At 39.5% G+C, this 21,837-nt stretch overlaps 1 protein-coding gene and 1 long non-coding RNA gene across 5 annotated transcripts in view; one reads left to right on the top strand and one right to left on the bottom strand.

Moving 5' to 3' along the window:
- Nucleotides 1-19,652, top strand: part of LOC127987782 (uncharacterized) — a 38,211-nt gene extending 18,559 nt beyond the window's left edge. The window contains exons 4-6 of one of the 4 annotated variants that reach the window (XR_008161385.1): nt 945-1,197; nt 7,357-7,896; nt 19,188-19,652. This is a non-coding gene — a long non-coding RNA (uncharacterized LOC127987782). Of the gene's footprint in view, nt 1-944; nt 2,836-7,356; nt 7,897-8,920; nt 8,995-10,598; nt 10,793-14,468; nt 16,477-19,187 lie in introns of those variants that run through there. The other 3 variants (XR_008161384.1, XR_008161383.1, XR_008161382.1) reach the window with 3 other exon arrangements.
- The window catches only part of LOC127987694 (uncharacterized), a 2,462,016-nt gene that overhangs the window by 1,193,607 nt on the left and 1,246,572 nt on the right, over nt 1-21,837 (bottom strand). The gene's annotated exons all lie outside the window — the stretch shown is intronic.

The raw sequence follows: 21,837 nt of genomic DNA, 5'->3' as shown, positions 1-21,837 counted from the left end.
ATTGGTGTGTTACATATGTTAACCGATTTTCGTACATGTACATGACATGTAGCTCGAGGCGCACTCCATTGAAAATGTATAGGTGGCGCTATCGAGCCATTTTGCCACACCCAATGGAATATTAGCCTCCAGATGTGTTCAGGTCAGTACTCTTATCAAACATTTGAAGTTTGGGCAAGATCTGATATTTTATGACTGAGTTACAACAACTTCTACTCCCATGGCGAGACATCGAACTTTGACATGGCGCCATGGACACGCCCTTTAACGAAAACTCAAGATATTCTCAATTTAACATCGTACAGGCCTTTAGATTAGACTGACGACAAAAAAGACATTGATGTCAAAAATTTCTAGGAGTAGTTTGTCGCAGCGTAAAATATGTCACTTCCTGTTGCCAATAGGTGGCGCTATGACTATAACTGAATATGGTCATGTCAACCTGTTCAGGACAGGAGTCTCATCAAACATGTGAAGTTTGGGGCAGATTGGTCATTGTATGTCTGAGTTATAGCAACTTCCTGTTTCATGGCGAATCATCGAAATTCGCCAGGCCGCCACACACAGGCCCTTTAACGAAAACTCAAAAGCTTCGCAATTTAACATTGCAAAGGCCTTTAGATTAGGCATACCAAATTTGGTGTTGATCTGAATTAATCTCTAGGAGGAGATCGTTAAAATACAACGCATGGAAATAACAAAAATGACACAAAATTTGCTCATAATATTAGAAATAACCGACTTCCTGTTGGGTTTCGGATTTTGCTCCAAGAGACTTTTTTGTAGGTATTGGAGAGTTACATGTGTATACTGATTTTCATACATGTACATGAAACGTAGCTCGAGGCGCACACCGTTGAACGTGTATAGGTGGCGCTGTTGAGCCATTTTGCCACACCCACTTCTGAAACCCATATCAGACGTAAACTTTCGCCAGTTCTGAGGTGTGTGCAAAGTTTCATGACTTTTCGAGCATGTTTAGGCCCTCAAAAATGCGATTCATCTTAGAGAAGAAGAATAATAATAATAATTAAAGCTGCAAGCAGCGATGAACGGGCCCTCGCACCCGGGCTCACCGCCATCGTGTGGCTTTAGTAAAAAGGTGAACGTTGAGAAATATGCATTTAATGTCCTAAATATAAGTGGAATATATCAAAGTATATCCCATATATGTGCCAATCTTACTGTTGCCAGCAGGTGGCGCTATCATTATAATGGAATATTGGCCTTCAGATGTGTTCAGGCCAGGACTCTTATCAAACTTGTGAAGTTTGGGGAAGATTGAACATTTTATGCTTGAGTTACAACAACTTCTCTTGCTGTGGCAAGACATCAAATTTTGTCATGGCACCATGGAAACGCCCTTTAACAAAAACTCAAGATCTCCAAAAGTTGACATCGCACAGGCCTTTAGATTAGACTGACCACAAAAAAGACATTGATGTCAAAAAATTTCTAGGAGTAGTTTGTCACAGCGTAAAACATATCACTTCCTGTTGCCAATAGGTGGCGCTATGACTATAACTGAATGTGGGCATGTAGATCTGTTAAGGGCAGAAGTTTTATCTAACATGTGAAGTTTGGGGCAGATTGGACATTGTATGTCTGAGTTACAGCAACTTCCTTTTTCATGGCGAAACATCGAAATTTGTCAGGCCGCCATGGACACACCCTTTAACGAAATCTAAAGATCTTCGCAATTTAACATCGCAAAGGGCTTAAGATTACACTGACCAGGTTTGGTGTTGATCTGAATAAATCTCTAGGAGGAGTTCGTTAAAGTACAACCCCTGAAAATGGCAAAAACAACGCCAATTTTGCAGAGAAAATTCTAAATAACCAACTTCCTGTTGGGATTCGGATTTCGTACCAAGAGACTTTTTTGTAGGTATTGGTGTGTTACATGTGTATACCGATTTTTGTACATGTACGTGAAACATAGCTTGAGGCGCACTCTGTTGAAAGTGTATAGGTGGCGCTATCGAGCCATTTTGCCAAACCTGATGGAATTTTGGCCTTCAGATGTGTTCAGGCCAGGACTCTTATCACACATGTGAAGTTTGGGGAAGATCGGACATTTTATGCCTGAGTTATAACATCTTTTATTCCCATGGCGAGACATCGAACTTCGTGACGGCGCCATGGACACGCCTTTTAACGAAAACTCAAGATCTTCACAACTTAACATCGCACAGGCCTTTAGATTAGACTGACCACAAAAAATACATTGATGTCATAAAATTTATAGGAATAGTTCATCGCAGTGTAAAATATGTCACTTCCTGTTGCCAATAGGTGGCGCTATGACTATAACTGAATATGGGCATGTCAATCTGTTCAGGTCAGGAGACTCATCAAACATGTGAAGTTTGGGGCAGATTGGTCATTGTATGTCTGAGTTATAGCAACTTCCTGTTTCATGGCGAATCATCGAAATTCGCCAGGCCGCCATGGACACGCCCATTAACGAAAACTCAAAAGCTTCGCAATTTAACATTGCAAAGGCCTTCAGATTAGGCATACCAAATTTGGTGTTGATCTGAATGAATCTCTAGGAGGAGTTCGTTAAAATACAACGCATGAAAATGACAAAAATGACACAAAATTTGCTCATAATATTAGTAATAACCGACTTCCTGTTGGGTTTCGGATTTTGCTCCAAGAGACTTTTTTGTAGGTATTGGAGAGTTACATGTGTATACCGATTTTCATACATGTACATGAAACGTAGCTCGAGGCGCACACCGTTGAACGTGTATAGGTGGCGCTGTTGAGCCATTTTGCCACACCCACTTCTGAAACCCATATCAGACATAAATTTTCGCCAGTTCTGAGGTGTGTGCAAAGTTTCATGACTTTTCGAGCATGTTTAGGCCCTCAAAAATCCGATTCATTTTAGAGAAGAATAATAATAATAAATATAGCTGCAAGCAGCGATGGCGGGCTCAAGCCACCAATGCCATCGCCACCCCGGTGGCATCAGGTAAACTGTGCCCAGCGGGCACATGCATTCACAATATCCCTCTGGCAGTGAGGTTTTAAAGGATATGGCAGTTAAAGGGTTAATCCGAATCATCAAGACTTTAAAATCACATTCACAGAACAATATATATAACTTTAGTGACACTTTACAATAATATTTCATTTCTAAACATTATGTTAACACAAACAATATTTATATAGCATTCATTCATGTCAGTTAATATTCCAAACTTAAACATTAAAACATTGTTTTATTGTGATTTTTTTCCAAGCACATTTTACCAATTCCAAACCATATCAATCTTAATAACTACCATTATTTTTTATTTAATCATTTATGAGTGCTATACAATAGTCCAGGAAAGCTGGAAGAGAAAAACTCCTTATATTCATGTGTGCAGAATTATTGGGCATGTTTTCTTTTACAGATGAAATGCGCTAAAAAAAGAGTTTTAACTCTGTAAAGCCTGTGAGAAATATCAAACACAAATGCAATACAGAAATTGATAAGTTAAGACTTGGCCATTGTACAAAAAATGCTGACTGGGTCATGAGGTCAGAAAAGAAGAAGAAAAAAACAGGTCAAGAAGAACTGACAAAAAGAATTGCAAAATAATTAGGAATTAATGTGAAGATTAATTTTTAGTCAATTCTGCAAGACAGACTTTCAGGAAAGGGGGTGGAATAAAAAAGAGCTCCTAAATCTTAATCCTGGATTCTGGAAGATATATTCCTCAAACCATTGGACAAGAGAAGGTGGTGCTGGTCCTTCACGAGTCACTCTAATCTGTTCATAAAGCCTATATATAAAGTCTTAATATATAGTATTTCACAATACTTCATGGTATTCTAATTAAATCATTTTTTGGAATCTTAGATCTCTCAGAACCTGACACAGAGTAATTCTGGAGACTCCAGGAAAGTGGCAGTTCTGTAAAATGTTGGCGCTGGAGACTAAATGCTCCCTGATAGTTTCACACCTAATTCACTTACACACACACACACACACACACATTACCCACAGTGACAGAGGGACAGAGTTACATCAGATGTTTGATAGTTTTTTAATTTTCTATCATCCATATAGTGTTGTATAGTCATGAAACTATGCATATTTCCTCAGAATGACTTGTCTTCTATGTGTACATTTTTTTGAAGTGTTTAGAAGCTGCACTTTAAAAAAATAAAAAGACATTTACTGGTTACTTTTTACTGTTATTTCAATAAATCACCACGACAAAACCATTCAAGCTATCCAAAATTCATTCGCACCTGTTCTGTAAGATAAATTCTTTAAACAGTGGTAAAAGAGGATGTGGGGCTGAACCTTCAAGAGTCACTCAAAACTTATCTGTCCATAAAGCCTATAAAGAATTATTTCTTAATATACAGTTCACAATACTTCAGCTTGTTATTCTAATTAAGTGAGGGTCATTTTATCAGTAAATACATAAAATTCATATTATTTTTCTTTGAAAGATTTCTATAAATGATTTAAATCATACTCGTTTCTACAATAATTATTTAAAAGTAATCCTATAGCTCCATCTGGTGGCCATTATTGGTACTAAGAATTGCAAGCTTGATTTATAAGTTATGATAGTTTTAATTTTATGCTGGCTCTTGAAAATGTTAAAGCTATGAAACTTGCTTTGCTTCCTTCAAATGATGACTTCTACATATATAAAAAATTATGAAGAGTTGAAATGAAAAATTTTAAAGATATCGTAAAATAACTATTGTATTTTTTTATGTTACTTTAATAAATCGCTATGGCCACACCATTTAAGGTATCCTAAACCCATTCGCAATTTAACATCTTCAGTATATTAGCATCATGTTGAAAAAGTTTGGTGTGAACTACTTATGTCTTCTCGGAGGAGTATGAATTCATTTTTACATGCTGATTTTATCATAAATCCACAATAAAATTTCTGAGTTCTGTATCAATCTGTGTTGTTGTTTGTTTATTTTTATTTTTTTTATTTTTCATAGGAAGATAACTGAAAAGATTACTCTCCTTTTTAATAAATGTGCTTATAAACCAAGAACAAGCTATTTATAGCTGTATTTATAAACTGCTTACTACTGACTATTAATATTGGGACAAGGCTTTATAAAGCATAAACTGACTATTTACTAATGAGTGCAGTTATTATAAAGTGTTACCAATGCATTTACTAATGTTAACAAATTAGACATTATTTTACAGTGTTATTAAATCCTTTAATGACTTATAAGCATTTGTGAAAGAAGCTTAGTCTTCATCTGTGAACTGAACAGTTTTACTGTTACATCCATGAGATTATGTAAATTAAGATAAATGTCATGTCACAGGATGGAATAGGTCAGTATCAAATTAGTTGAAATTATTATTTGCAGCACAAATAAGTATTTTTAGAATTTTGTTTTTAATTCCTGAAACTGTCAGAAAAGGATAAGGCCTAAGAGATTTCTTAAGCTGTAATGAAAACAGCAATGTTAGCAACAGCAACAAAAAATAACAATTTAAAATACATTTTTTTCCTGGTGATTAAAGAGATGATTAAGTCTCTCTCTCTCTCTCTCATTGTGTCTGCCACTCAGCTCATGCCCATCCCCCACTCACACACACACTCACACACACACATGCACTCAGTCAGCACACATACATTGCTCAAACAGAGGGACAGAGTGAGTTGAGATGTCTGACAGTTTTTTTTTAATTTTCTTTTAATCATACAGTGTTGTAAGGTCATGAAACTATGCATATGTCCTCAGAATGATTTGATCTCTGTATGATTTTTTTTTAAAGTGTTTGGAAGCTGCAATTTAAAAATACAAGACAATTAATGATTCCCTTTTTACTGTCATTTCAAAAAATCACCACGACAAAACGGTTCAAGCTAACCAAAATCCGTTCGCAATTTAAGTTCCTCAATGTTTTTTCAACATGTAGACAAAGTTTGGTGAGTATAGTGAACATTTCCTCTGAGGAGAATGCATTAAATCAGAGCTCAATTTAAATATTCAAATAAAAATAGCCGACTTCCTGTTGGTCGTAGCTGATGACTGTGAATTAGAAAGTTGTCCGTCTTGATAAGAACAATTTATGTACCAAGTTTGGTGTCTGTAGCTAAAACTAAACCCCCCACTTTTGACAAAAGGTGGCGCTATAGCATGCCTCCTTCACGCCCTTTTAAAAGCTTTTCCCATTGTCTAGCTATCACTAATACTGATATGTGTTTTTAGTTTCATGTAAATCTGAGGTTGGTGTCTGCCTCAAACTCATCATAACAGAACATTCAAGTTTGACACGTTGCCATGGCAACGCCATATCAGATATCAATATCCCCACAACAGATTTACATCGGCCGTGTTTTGTCATTATTCTGATGAAGTTTTAAGTAAATCGAGTAAAAATAAGATGCTGAATTCAAAACATTTTGAAAATGACTCACTTCCTGCTGCCAGTTGGTGGCGCTATAACGTTGACTCTTAATAGTCACATATATACGATCGGTATCATACAACGAACAAACCAATGAAGTTTGATCAAATTCAGGAAATGTATGTGGATGTTATTAGACATTTCCTGTTTCTCATTTCTCGCCATAATTTCCACGCCTCGCTACGGGCAAACCGTTCGAGATATCAAAAATCCCCTCGCAATTTTTCGTCCCCAATGTCTTGAGATCATGTTCACCGAGTTTCGTGGCGAACGGGTTGAAAACCTCAGAGGAGTATTTCAAATTCCAGAGCATGCTTTTTTTAAACAGCTCTGAATAGCTGACTTCCTGTTGGGCGGAGCCTATGACATAAAGTGTGAAAGTTGTTCGGCTCAATGAGATCTATAAGTGTACCGAGTTTCATATAAATACATGCAAGTCTGTGTGAGCTATGGTTCAAGATTTCTGAAGGTGTTCCAGGGGGCGCTGTAGAGTCCCTGTGCCACGCCCGGGTCCCAGCCTCTGCGGCGTCCTGATGGCCGCAGATTCCAATGTGTGTGCCAATTTTCAAGAGTTTTTGAGCATGTTAAGGCCCCTAAAAACCCCCGGAAGGTTAAATAAAAAATAAAAAAAATAATAAGAATAATCCTTAGAAGAACAATAGGGCTCTTCGCCCCTTCGGGCTTGAGCCCTAATAATAATAATAATAATAATAATAATAATAATAATAAACGGAGCAATTCCAAGAGGGTCCTCACACCATCGGTGCTCGGGCCCTAATTAAAGCTGCAAGCAGCGATGAACGGGCCCTCGCACCCGGGCTCACCGCCATCGTGTGGCTTTAGTAAAAAGGTGAACGTTGAGAAATATGCATTTAATGTCCTAAATATAAGTGGAATATATCAAAGTATATCCCATATATGTGCCAATCTCACGTTGCCAGCAGGTGGCGCTATCATTATAATGGAATATTGGCCTTCAGAGGTGTTCAGGCCAGGACTCTTATCAAACATGTGAAGTTTGGGGAAGATTGAACATTTTATGCTTGAGTTACAACAACTTCTCTTGCTGTGGCAAGACATCAAATTTTGTCATGGCGCCATGGAAACGCCCTTTAACAAAAACTCAAGATCTCCAAAAGTTAACACTGCACAGGCCTTTAGATTAGACTGACCACAAAATATATGTTAATCTCAAAATAATTATAGGAGTAGTTTGTTGCAGCGTAAAACATGTCACTTCCTGTTGCCAATAGGTGGCGCTATGACTATAACTGAATGTGGGCATGTAGATCTGTTAAGGGCAGATGTTTTATCTAACATGTGAAGTTTGGGGCAGATTGGACATTGTATGTCTGAGTTACAGCAACTTCCTTTTTCATGGCGAAACATCGAAATTTGTCAAGCCGCCATGGACACGCCCTTTAACGAAATCTAAAGATCTTCGCAATTTAACATCGCAAAGAGCTTAAGATTACACTGACCAGGTTTGATGTTGATCTGAATAAATCTCTAGGAGGAGTTCGTTAAAATACAACCCCTGAAAATGGCAAAAACAACGCCCATTTTGCAGAGAAAATTCTAAATAACCGACTTCCTGTTGGGATTCGGATTTCGTACCAAGAGACTTTTTTGTAGGTCTTGCTGTGTTACATGTGTATACCGATTTTTGTACATGTACGTGAAACATAGCTCAAGGCGCACTCTGTTGAAAGTGTATAGGTGGCGCTATCGAGCCATTTTGCCACACCTGATGGAATTTTGGCCTTCAGATGTGTTCAGGCCAGGACTCTTATCACACATGTGCAGTTTGGGGAAGATCGGACATTTTATGCCTGAGTTATAACATATTTTATTCCCATGGCGAGACATCGAACTTCGTGACGGCGCCATGGACACGCCTTTTAACGAAAACTCAAGATCTTCACAACTTAACATCGCACAGGCCTTTAGATTAGACTGACCACAAAAAATACGTTGATATCATAAAATTTCTAAGAGTAGTTCATCGCAGTGTAAAATATGTCACTTCCTGTTGCCAGTAGGTGGCGCTATGACTATAATTGAATATGGGCATGTCAATCTGTTCAGGTCAGGAGTCTCATCAAACATGTGAAGTTTGGGGCAGATTGGTCATTGTATGTCTGAGTTATAGCAACTTCCTGTTTCATGGCGAATCATCGAAATTCGCCAGGCCGCCACGGACACGCCCATTAACGAAAACTCAAAAGCTTCGCAATTTAACATCGCAAAGGCCTTCAGATTAGGCATACCAAATTTGGTGTTGATCTGAATGAATCTCTATGAGGAGTTCGTTAAAATACAACGCATGGAAATGACAAAAATGACACAAAATTTGCTCATAATATTAGTAATAAACGACTTCCTGTTGGGTTTCGGATTTTGCTCCAAGAGACTTTTTTGTAGGTATTGGAGAGTTACATGTGTATACTAATTTTCATACATGTACATGAAACGTAGCTCGAGGCGCACACTGTTGAACGTGTATAGGTGGCGCTGTTGAGCCATTTTGCCACACCCACTTCTGAAACCCATATCAGACGTAAATTTTCGCCAGTTCTGAGGTGTGTGCAATGTTTCATGACTTTTCGAGCATGTTTAGGCCCTCAAAAATGCGATTCATTTTGGAGAAGAAGAATAATAATAATAATTAAAGCTGCAAGCAGCGATGAACGGGCCCTCGCACCCGGGCTCACCGCCATCGTGTTGCTTTAGTAAAAAGGTGAACGTTGAGAAAAATGCATTTAATGTCCTAAATATAAGTGGAATATATCAAAGTATATCCCATATATGTGCCAATCTTACCGTTGCCAGCAGGTGGCGCTATCATTATAATGGAATATTGGCCTTCAGACGTGTTCAGGACAGGACTCTTATCGAACATGTGAAGTTTGGGGAAGATTGAACATTTTATGCTTGAGTTGCAACAACTTCTCTTGCTGTGGCAAGACATCAAATTTTGTCATGGCGCCATGGAAACGGCCTTTAACAAAAACTCAAGATCTCCAAAAGTTAACATTGCACAGGCCTTTAGATTAGACTGACCACAAAATATATGTTAATCTCAAAAAAATTATAGGAGTAGTTTGTCGCAGCGTAAAACATGTCACTTCCTGTTGCCAATAGGTGGCGCTATGACTATAACTGAAAGTGGGCATGTAGATCTGTTAAGATAACAACGCCAATATTGCAGAGAAAATTCTAAATAACCGACTTCCTGTTGGGATTCGGATTTCGTACCAAGAGACTTTTTTGTAGGTATTGGTATGTTACATGTGTATACCGATTTTTGTACATGTATGTGAAACATAGCTCGAGGCGCACTCTGTTGAAAGTGTATAGGTGGCGCTATCGAGCCATTTTGCCACACCTGATGGAATTTTGGCCTTCAGATCGGACAAGATCGGACATTTTATGCCTGAGTTATAACATCTTTTATTCCCATGGCGAGACATCGAACTTCGTGACGGCGCCATGGACACGCCTTTTAACGAAAACTCAAGATCTTCACAACTTAACATCGCACAGGGCTTTAGATTAGACTGACCACAAAAAATACATTGATGTCATAAAATTTCTAGGAGTAGTTCATCGCAGTGTAAAATATGTCACTTCCTGTTGCCAATAGGTGGCGCTATGACTATAACTGAATATGGGCATGTCAATCTGTTCAGGTCAGGAGTCTCATCAAACATGTGAAGTTTGGGGCAGATTGGTCATTGTATGTCTGAGTTATAGCAACTTCCTGTTTCATGGCGAATCATCGAAATTCGCCAGGCCGCCACGGACACGCCCATTAACGAAAACTCAAAAGCTTCGCAATTTAACATCGCAAAGGCCTTCAGATTAGGCATACCAAATTTGGTGTTGATCTGAATGAATCTCTAGGAGGAGTTCGTTAAAATACAACGGATGGAAATGACAAAAATGACACAAAATTTGCTCATAATATTAGTAATAACCGACTTCCTGTTGGGTTTCGGATTTTGCTCCAAGAGACTTTTTTGTAGATATTGGAGAGTTACATGTGTATACCGATTTTCATACATGTACATGAAACGTAGCTCGAGGCGCACACCGTTGAACGTGTATAGGTGGCGCTGTTGAGCCATTTTGCCACACCCGCTTCTGAAACCTATATCAGACGTAAATTTTCGCCAGTTCTGAGGTGTGTGCAAAGTTTCATGACTTTTCGAGCATGTTTAGGCCCTCAAAAATGCGATTCATTTTGGAGAAGAAGAATAATAATAATAATTAAAGCTGCAAGCAGCGATGAACGGGCCCTCGCACCCGGGCTCACCGCCATCGTGTTGCTTTAGTAAAAAGGTGAACGTTGAGAAATATGCATTTAATGTCCTAAATATAAGTGAAATATATCAAAGTATATCCCATTTATGTGCCAATCTTACCGTTGCCAGCAGGTGGCGCTATCATTATAATGGAATATTGGCCTTCAGATGTGTTCAGGCCAGGACTCTTATCACACATGTGAAGTTTGGGGAAGATTGAACATTTTATGCTTGAGTTACAACAACTTCTCTTGCTGTGGCAAGACATCAAATTTTGTCATGGCGCCATGGAAACGCCCTTTAACAAAAACTCAAAATCTCCAAAAGTTAACATTGCACAGGCCTTTAGATTAGACTGACCACAAAATATATGTTAATCTCAAAAAAATTATAGGAGTAGTTTTTCGCAGCGTAAAACATGTCACTTCCTGTTGCCAATAGGTGGCGCTATGACTATAACTGAATGTGGGCATGTAGATCTGTTAAGGGCAGAAGTTTTAGCTAACATGTGAAGTTTGGGGCAGATTGGACATTGTATGTCTGAGTTACAGCAACTTCCTTTTTCATGGCAAAACATCGAAATTTGTCAGGCCACCATGGACACGCCCTTTAACGAAATCTAAAGATCTTCGCAATTTAACATCGCAAAGGGCTTAAGATTACACTGACCAGGTTTGGTGTTGATCTGAATAAATCTCTAGGAGGAGTTCGTTAAAGTACAACCCCTGAAAATGGCAAAAACAACGCCAATATTGCAGAGAAAATTCTAAATAACCGACTTCCTGTTGGGATTCGGATTTCGTACCAAGAGACTTTTTTGTAGGTATTGGTGTGTTACATGTGTATACCGATTTTTGTACATGTACGTGAAACATAGCTCGAGGCGCACTCTGTTGAAAGTGTATAGGTGGCGCTATCGAGCCATTTTGCCACAACTGATGGAATTTTGGCCTTCAGATGTGTTCAGGACAGGACTCTTATCACACATGTGAAGTTTGGGGAAGATCGGACATTTTATGCCTGAGTTATAACATCTTTTATTCCCATGGCGAGACATCGAACTTCGTGACGGCGCCATGGACACGCCTTTTAACGAAAACTCAAGATCTTCACAACTTAACATCGCACAGGGCTTTAGATTAGACTGACCACAAAAAATAAATTGATGTCATAAAATTTCTAGGAGTAGTTCATCGCAGTGTAAAATATGTCACTTCCTGTTGCCAATAGGTGGCGCTATGACTATAACTGAATATGGGCATGTCAATCTGTTCAGGTCAGGAGTCTCATCAAACATGTGAAGTTTGGGGCAGATTGGTCATTGTATGTCTGAGTTATAGCAACTTCCTGTTTCATGGCGAATCATCGAAATTCGCCAGGCCGCCACGGACACGCCCATTAACGAAAACTCAAAAGCTTCGCAATTTAACATCGCAAAGGCCTTCAGATTAGGCATACCAGATTTGGTGTTGATCTGAATGAATCTCTAGGAGGAGTTCGTTAAAATACAACGCATGGAAATGACAAAAATGACACAAAATTTGCTCATAATATTAGTAATAACCGACTTCCTGTTGGGTTTCGGATTTTGCTCCAAGAGACTTTTTTGTAGGTATTGGAGAGTTACATGTGTATACCGATTTTCATACATGTACATGAAACGTAGCTCGAGGCGCACACCGTTGAACGTGTATAGGTGGCGCTGTTGAGCCATTTTGCCACACCCACTTCTGAAACCCATATCAGACGTAAATTTTCGCCAGTTCTGAGGTGTGTGCAAAGTTTCATGACTTTTCGAGCATGTTTAGGCCCTCAAAAATGCGATTCATTTTGGAGAAGAAGAATAATAATAATAATAATAATAATAATAATAATAATAATAAACGGAGCAATTCCAAGAGGGTCCTCACACCATCGGTGCTCGGGCCCTAATAATAATAATAATAATAATAATAATAATAATAATAATAAACGGAGCAATTCCAAGAGGGTCCTCACACCATCGGTGCTCGGGCCCTAATTAAAGCTGCAAGCAGCGATGAACGGGCCCTCGCACCCGGGCTCACCGCCATCGTGTGGCTTTACTAAAAAGGTGAACGTTAAGAAATATGCATTTAAACTCATAAATATAAGTGCAATATATCAAAGTTTATTCCATATGTGTGCCAATCTTCCTTTTGCCAGCAGGTGGCGCTATCGTTATAATGGAATATTGGCCTTCAGATGTGTTCAGGCCAGGACCCTTATCACACATGTGAAGTTTGGGCAAGATCAGACATTTTATGCTTGAGTTACAACAACTTCTCTTGCTGTGGCAAGACATCAAACTTTGTCATGGCGCCATGGAAACGCCCTTTAACAAAAACTCAAGATCTCCAAAAGTTAACATTGCACAGGCCTTTAGATTAGACTGACCACAAAATATATGTTAATCTCAAAAAAGTTATAGGAGTAGTTTGTCGCAGCGTAAAACATGTCACTTCCTGTTGCCAATAGGTGGCGCTATGACTATAACTGAATGTGGGCATGTAGATCTGTTAAGGGCAGAAGTTTTATCTAACATGTGAAGTTTGGGGCAGATTGGACATTGTATGTCTGAGTTACAGCAACTTCCTTTTTCATGGCGAAACATCGAAATTTGTCAGGCCGCCATGGACACGCCCTTTAACGAAATCTAAAGATCTTTGCAATTTAACATCGCAAAGGGCTTAAGATTAAACTGACCAGGTTTGGTGTTGATCTGAATAAATCTCTAGGAGGAGTTCGTTAAAGTACAACCCCTGAAAATGGCAAAAACAACACCAATTTTGCAGAGAAAATTCTAAATAACCGACTTCCTGTTGGGATTCGGATTTCATACCAAGTGACTTTTTTGTAGGTATTGATGTGTTAAATGTGTATACCGATTTTTGTACATGTACGTGAAACATAGCTCGAGGCGCACTCTGTTGAAAGTGTATAGGTGGCGCTATCGAGCCATTTTGCCACACTTGATGGAATTTTGGCCTTCAGATGTGTTCAAGCCAGGACTCTTATCACACATGTGCAGTTTGGGGAAGATCGGACATTTTATGCCTGAGTTATAACATATTTTATTCCCATGGCAAGACATCGAACTTCGTGACTGCGCCATGGACACGCCTTTTAACGAAAACTCAAGATCTTCACAACTTAACATCGCACAGGCCTTTAGATTAGACTGACCACAAAAAAGACATTGATGTCATAAAATTTCTAGGAGTAGTTCATCGCAGTGTAAAATATGTCACTTCCTGTTGCCAATAGGTGGCGCTATGACTATAACTGAATATGGGCATGTCAATCTGTTCAGGCCAGGAGTCTCATCAAACGTGAAGTTTGGGGCAGATTGGTCATTGTATGTCTGAGTTATAGCAACTTCCTGTTTCATGGCGAATCATCAAAATTCGCCAGGCCGCCACGGACACGTCCATTAACGAAAACTCAAAAGCTTCGCAATTTAACATCGCAAAGGCCTTCAGATTAGGCATACCAAATTTGGTGTTGATCTGAATGAATCTCTAGGAGGAGTTCGTTAAAATACAACGCATGGAAATGACAAAAATGACACAAAATTTGCTCATAAAATTAGAAATAACTGACTTCCTGTTGGGTTTCGGATTTTGCTCCAAGAGACTTTTTTGTAGGTATTGGAGAGTTACATATGTATACCGATTTTCATACATGTACATGAAACGTAGCTCGAGGCGCACATAGTTGAACGTGTATAGGTGGCGCTGTTGAGCCATTTTGCCACACCCACTTCTGAAACCCATATCAGACGTAAATTTTCGCCAGTTCTGAGGTGTGTGCAAAGTTTCATGACTTTTCGAGCATGTTTAGGCCCTCAAAAATGCGATTCATTTTGGAGAAGAAGAATAATAATAATAATAATAATAATAATAATAATAATAATAAACGGAGCAATTCCAAGAGGGTCCTCACACCATCGGTGCTCGGGCCCTAATTAAAGCTGCAAGCAGCGATGAACGGGCCCTCGCACCCGGGCTCACCGCAATCGTGTGGCTTTAGTAAAAAGGTGAAGGTGAGAAATATGCATTTCAAATCGTTAATATAAGTGGAATATGTCAATGTCATTTATATGTGCCAATTTTCCTGTTGCCAATAGGTGGTGCTATCATTATAATGGAATATTGGCCTTCAGATGTGTTCAGGCTAGGAGTCTTATCGAACATGTGAAGTTTGGGGAATATCGAACATTTCAAGCCTGAGTTACAACAACTTCTCTTGCTGTGGCGAGACATGAAATTTTGTCATGACGCCATGGACGCGCCCTTTAACAAAATCTAAAGATCTCCACAATTTAACATTGCAAAGACCTTTAGATTAGACTGACCAAAATAAAATGTTGATGTCATAAAATTTCTTGGAGTAGTTCTTTGCAGTGTAAAACATGACACTTCCTGTTGCCAGCAGGTGGTGCTATGACTATAACGTAATATGGGCATGTAGATCTGTTAAGGGCAGAAGTCTTATCTAACATGTGAAGTTTGGGGCAGATTGGACATTGTATGTCTGAGTTACAGCAACTTCCTTTTTCATGGCGAGACATCTAAATTTGTCAGGCCGCCATGGACACGCCCTTTAACGAAACCTCAAGATCTTCGCAATTTAACATCGCAAAGGGCTTAAGATTACACTGACCAAGATTGGTGTTGATCTGAATAAATCTCTAGGAGGAGTTCGTTAAAGTACAACCCCTGAAAATGGCAAAAACAGCGCCAATTTTGCAGAGAAAATTCTAAATAACCGACTTCCTGTTGGGATTCGGATTTCGTACCAAGAGACTTTTTTGTAGGTATTGGAGTGTTACATATGTGTACCGATTTTTGTACATGTACGTGGAACATAGCTCGAGGCACAGTCCGTTGAATGTGTATAGGTGGCGCTATTGAGCCGTTTTACCACACCCGTTGGAATAATGGCCTTCAGATGTGTTCAGGCCAGGACTCTTATCACACATGTGAAGTTTGGGGAAGATCGGACATTTAATGCCTGAGTTATAACATCTTTTATTCACATGGCGAGACATCGAACTTCGCCATGGTGCCGTGGACACGCCTTTTAACGAAAACTCAAGATCTTCACAACTGAACATCGCACAGGCCTTTAGATTAGACTAACCACAAAAAAGACATTGATGTCAAAAAATTTCTAGGAGTAGTTCATCACAGCGTAAAATATGACACTTCCTGTTGCCAATAGGTGGCGCTATGACTATAACTGAATATGGGCATGTCAATCTGTTCAGTTCCAGAGTTTTATCAACCATGTGAAGTTTGGGGCAGATTGGATATTGTATGTCTGAGTTATAGCAACTTCATTTTTCATGGCGAATCATCGAAATTCGCCAGGCCGCCACTGACACGCCCTTTGACGAAAACTCAAAATCTTCGCAATTTAACATTGCAAAGGCCTTTAGATTAGGCATACCAAATTTGGTGTTGATCTGAATAAGTCTCTAGGAGGAGTTCGTTAAAATACAACTCATGGAAATGGCAAAAATGACACAAAATTTGCTCATATTATTAAAAATAACCGACTTCCTGTTGGGATTCGGATTTCGTACCAGGAGACTTTTTTGTAGCTATTGGTGTGTTACATATGTGTACCGATTTTCATACATGTACGTGAAACGTAGCTCGTGGCGCACACCGTTGAAAGTGTATAGGTGGCGCTGTCGAGCCATTTTGCCACACCTACTTCTGAAACCCATATCAGATGTAAATTTTCGCCGGTTCTGAGGTGTGTGCAAAGTTTCATGACTTTTTGAGTATGTTTAGGCCCTCAAAAATGCGATTCATTTTGGAGAAGAAGAATAATAATAATAATAATTAAAGCTGCAAGCAGCGATGAACGGGCCCTCGCACCCGGGCTCACCACCAGCGAGTTGCTTTAGTAAAAAGGTGAACGGTGAGAAATATGCATTTAATGTCATAAATATGAGTGGAATATATCAAAGTATATCCCACATATGTGCCAATCTTACCGCTGCCAGCAGGAGGCGCTATCATTATAATGGAATATTGGCCTTTAGATGTGTTCAGGCCAGGACTCTTATCAAACATGTGAAGTTTGGGGAAGATTGAAAATTTTATGCTTGAGTTACAACAACTTCTCTTGCTGTGGCAAGACATCAAATTTTGTCATGGCACCATGGAAACGCCCTTTAACAAAAACTCAAGTTCTCCAAAAGTTAACATTGCACAGGCCTTTAGATAAGACTGACCACAAAATATATGTTAATCTCAAAAAAATTATAGGAGTAGTTTGTCGCAGCGTAAAACATGTCACTTCCTGTTGCCAATAGGTGGCGCTATGACTATAACTGAATGTGGGCATGTAGATCTGTTAAGGGCAGAAGTTTTATCTAACATGTGAAGTTTGGGGCAGATTGGACATTGTATGTCTGAGTTACAGCAACTTCCTTTTTCATGGCGAAACATCGAAATTTGTCAGGCCGCCATGGACATGGCCTTTAACGAAATCTAAAGATCTTCGCAATTTAACATCGCAAAGGGCTTAAGATTACACTGACCACGTTTGTTGTTGATCTGAATAAATCTCTAGGAGGAGTTCGTTAAAGTACAACCCCTGAAAATGGCAAAAACAACGCAAATGCAGAGAAAATTCTAAATAACCGATTTCCTGTTGGGATTCGGATTTCATGCCAAGAGACTTTTTTGTAGGTATTGCTGTGTTACATGTGTATACCGATTTTTGTACATGTACGTGAAACATAGCTCGAGGCGCACTCTGTTGAAAGTGTATAGGTGGCGCTATCGAGCCATTTTGCCACACCTGATGGAATTTTCGCCTTCAGATGTGTTCAGGCCAGGACTCTTATCACACATGTGCAGTGTGGGGAAGATCGGACATTTTATGCCTGAGTTATAACATCTTTTATTCCCATGGCGAGACATCGAACTTCGTGACGGCGCCATGGACACGCCTTTTAACGAAAACTCAAGATCTTCACAACTTAACATCGCACAGGCCTTTAGATTAGACTGACCACAAAAAAGACATTGATGTCATAAAATTTCTAGGAGTAGTTCTTCGCAGCATAAAATATGACACTTCCTGTTGCCAATAGGTGGCGCTATGACTATAACTGCATATGGGCATGTCAATCTATTCTGTTCCAGAGTCTTATCAACCATGTGAAGTTTGGGGCAGATTGGACATTGTATGTCTGAGTTATAGCAACTTCATTTTTCATGGCGAGTCATCGAAATTCGCCAGGCCGCCACGGACACGCCCTTCAACGAAAACTCAAAATCTTCGCAATTTAACATCGCAAAGGCCTTTAGATTAGGCATACCAAATTTGGTGTTGATTTGAAGAAATCTCTAGGAGGAGTTCGTTAAAATACAACGCATGGAAATGGCAAAAATGACACAAAATTTGCTCATAATATTACAAATAACCGACTTCCTGTTGGGTTTAGAATTTTGCTCCAAGAGTCTTTTTTGTAGGTATTGATGTGTTACATGTGTGTACCGATTTTCATACATGAACGTGAAATGTAACTCGAGGCGCACACCGCTGAACGTGCATAGGTGGCGCTGTCGAGCCATTTTACCACGCCCACTTCTGAAACCCATATCAGATGTAAATTTTCGCCAGTTTGGAGGCGTGTGCAAAATTTGGTGACTTTTTGAGCATGTTTAGGCCCTCAGAAATGCGATTCATTTTGGAGAAGCGGAATAATAATAATAATTAAAGCTGCAAGCAGCGATGAACGGGCCCTCGCACCCGGGCTCACCGCCATCGTGTGGCTTTAGTAAAAAGGTGAACGTTGAGAAATATGCATTTAATGTCCTAAATATAAGAGGAATATATCAAAGTATATCCCATATATGTGCCAATCTTACCGTTGCCAGCAGGTGGCGCTATCATTATAATGGAATATTGGCCTTCAGATGTGTTCAGGCCAGGACTCTTATCGAACATGTGAAGTTTGGGGAAGATTGAACATTTTATGCTTGAGTTACAACAACTTCTCTTGCTGTGGCAAGACATCAAATTTTGTCATGGCGCCATGGAAACGGCCTTTAACAAAAACTCAAGATCTCCAAAAGTTAACATTGCACAGGCCTTTAGATTAGACTGACCACAAAATATATGTTAATCTCAAAAAAATTATAGGAGTAGTTTGTCGCAGTGTAAAACATGTCACTTCCTGTTGCCAATAGGTGGCGCTATGACTATAACTGAATTTGGGCAAGTAGATCTGTTAAGGGCAGAAGTTTTATCTAACATGTGAAGTTTGGGGCAGATTGGACATTGTATGTCTGAGTTACAGCAACTTCCTTTTTCATGGCGGAACATCGAAATTTGTCAGGCCGCCATGGACACGCCCTTTAACGAAATCTAAAGATCTTCGCAATTTAACATTGCAAAGGGCTTAAGATTACACTGACCAGGTTTGGTGTTGATCTGAATAAATCTCTAGGAGGAGTTCGTTAAAGTACAACCCCTGAAAATGGCAAAAACAACGCCAATTTTGCAGAGAAAATTCTAAATAACCGACTTCCTGTTGGGATTCGGATTTCGTACCAAGAGACTTTTTTGTAGGTATTGGTGTGTTACATGTGTATACCGATTTTTGTACATGTACGTGAAACATAGCTCGAGGCGCACTCTGTTGAAAGTGTATAGGTGGCGCTATCGAGCCATTTTGCCACACCTGATGGAATTTTGGCCTTCAAATGTGTTCAGGCCAGGACTCTTATCACACATGTGCAGTTTGGGGAAGATCGGACATTTTATGCCTGAGTTATAACATCTTTTATTCCCATGGCGAGACATCGAACATCGTGATGGCGCCATGGACACGCCTTTTAACGAAAACTCAAGATCTTCACAACTTAACATCGCACAGGCCTTTAGATTAGACTGACCACATAAAATACATTGAGGTCATAAAATTTCTAGGAGTAGTTCATCGCAGTGTAAAATATGTCACTTCCTGTTGCCAATAGGTGGCGCTATGACTATAACTGAATATGGGCATGTCAATCTGTTCAGGTCAGGAGATTCATCAAACATGTGAAGTTTGGGGCAGATTGGTCATTGTATGTCTGAGTTATAGCAACTTCCTGTTTCATGGCGAATCATCGAAATTTGCCAGGCCGCCACGGACACGCCCATTAACGAAAACTCAAAAGCTTCGCAATTTAACATTGCAAAGGCCTTCAGATTAGGCATACCAAATTTGGTGTTGATCTGAATGAATCTCTAGGAGGAGTTCGTTAAAATACAACGCATGGAAATGACAAAAATGACACAAAATTTGCTCATAATATTAGTAATAACTGACTTCCTGTTGGGTTTCGGATTTTGCTCCAAGAGACTTTTTTGTAGGTATTGGAGAGTTACATGTGTATACTGATTTTCATACATATACATGAAACGTAGCTCGAGGCGCACACCGTTGAACGTGTATAGGTGGCGCTGTTGAGCCATTTTGCCACACCCACTTCTGAAACCCATATCAGACGTAAATTTTCGCCAGTTCTGAGGTGTGTGCAAAGTTTCATGACTTTTCAAGCATGTTTAGGCCCTCAAAAATGCGATTCATTTTGGAGAAGAATAATAATACTAATAATAATAATAATAATAATTAAAGCTGCAAGCAGCGATGAACGGGCCCTCGCACCCAGACTCACCGGCAGCGAGTGGCTTTAGTTAATAGGTGAACGGTGAGAAATATGCGTTTAAACTCATAAATATAAGTAGAATATATCAATGTTTATTCCATATATGTGCCAATCTTCCTGTTGCCATTAGGTGGCGCTATCATTATAATGGAATATTGGCCTTCAGATGTGTTCAGGCCAGGACTTTTATCGAACATGTGAGGTTTGGGGAGGATTGGACATTTTATGCCATTTTATGAGTTAGAACAACATCCTATTTCATGGCGAAACATCGAAATTTGTCAGGCAGCCATGGACACGCCCTTTAACGAAACCTCAAGATCTTCGCAATTTGAGATCGCAAAAGGCTTTAGATTACACTGACCAAGTTTGGTGTTGATCTGAATAAATCTCTAGGAGGAGTTCGTTAAAGTACAACCCCTGAAAATGGCCAAAACAACACTAATTTTGCAGAGAAAATTCTAAATAACTGACTTCCTGTTGGGCTTCGGATTTCATACCAAGAGACTTTTTCGTAGATATTGGTGTGTTACATGTGTGTACCGATTTTTGTACATGTACATGGAACATAGCTCGAGGCGCACTCCGTTTAAAGTGTATACGCACTCCGTTGAAAGTGTATAGGTGGCGCTATCGAGCCATTTTGCCACACTCTATGGAATATTGGCCTTAAGATCTGTTTAGGCCAGGAACCTTATCACACATGTGAAGTTTGGGCAAAATCGGACATTTTATGCCTGAGTTATAACATCTTTTATTCCCATGGCGAGACATCGAACTTCATCACGGCGCCATGGACACGCCTTTTAACAAAAACTCGAGATCTTCACAACTAAACATCACACAGGTCTTTAGATTAGACTGACCACAAAAAAGACATTGATGTCATAAAATTTCTAGGAGTAGTTTGTCGCAGCGTAAAATATGTAACTTCCTGTTGCCAATAGGTGGCGCTATGACTATAACTGAATATTGGCATGTAGATCTGTTCAGGTCAAGAGTCTTATCCAACATGTGAAGTTTGGGGCAGATTGGACATTGTATGTCTGAGTTACAGCAACTTCCTTTTTCATGGCGAAACATCAAGATTTGTCAGGCCGCCATGGACCCGCCCTTTAACGAAACCTCAAGTCCTTCGCAATTTATTATCGCAAAGGGCTTTAGATTACACTGACCAAGTTTTGTGTTGATCTGAATAAATCTCTAGGAGGAGTTCGTTAAAGTACAACCCCTGAAAATGGCAAAAACAACACCAATTTTGAAGGGAAAATTCAAAATAACCGACTTCCTGTTGGGATCCGGATTTCGTACCAAGAGACTTTTTTGTAGGTGTTGGAGTGTTACATGTGTGTACCAATTTTTGTACATGTACGTGAAACATAGCTCGAGGCGCACTCCGTTGAAAGTGTATAGG

This window comes from Carassius gibelio, chromosome B22 (assembly GCF_023724105.1).
Source record: "Carassius gibelio isolate Cgi1373 ecotype wild population from Czech Republic chromosome B22, carGib1.2-hapl.c, whole genome shotgun sequence".
Lineage (NCBI taxonomy): Eukaryota > Metazoa > Chordata > Actinopteri > Cypriniformes > Cyprinidae > Carassius > Carassius gibelio.
Note: the sequence above shows the minus strand (reverse complement) of the source record. Positions and strands in the feature narration are given on the sequence as shown.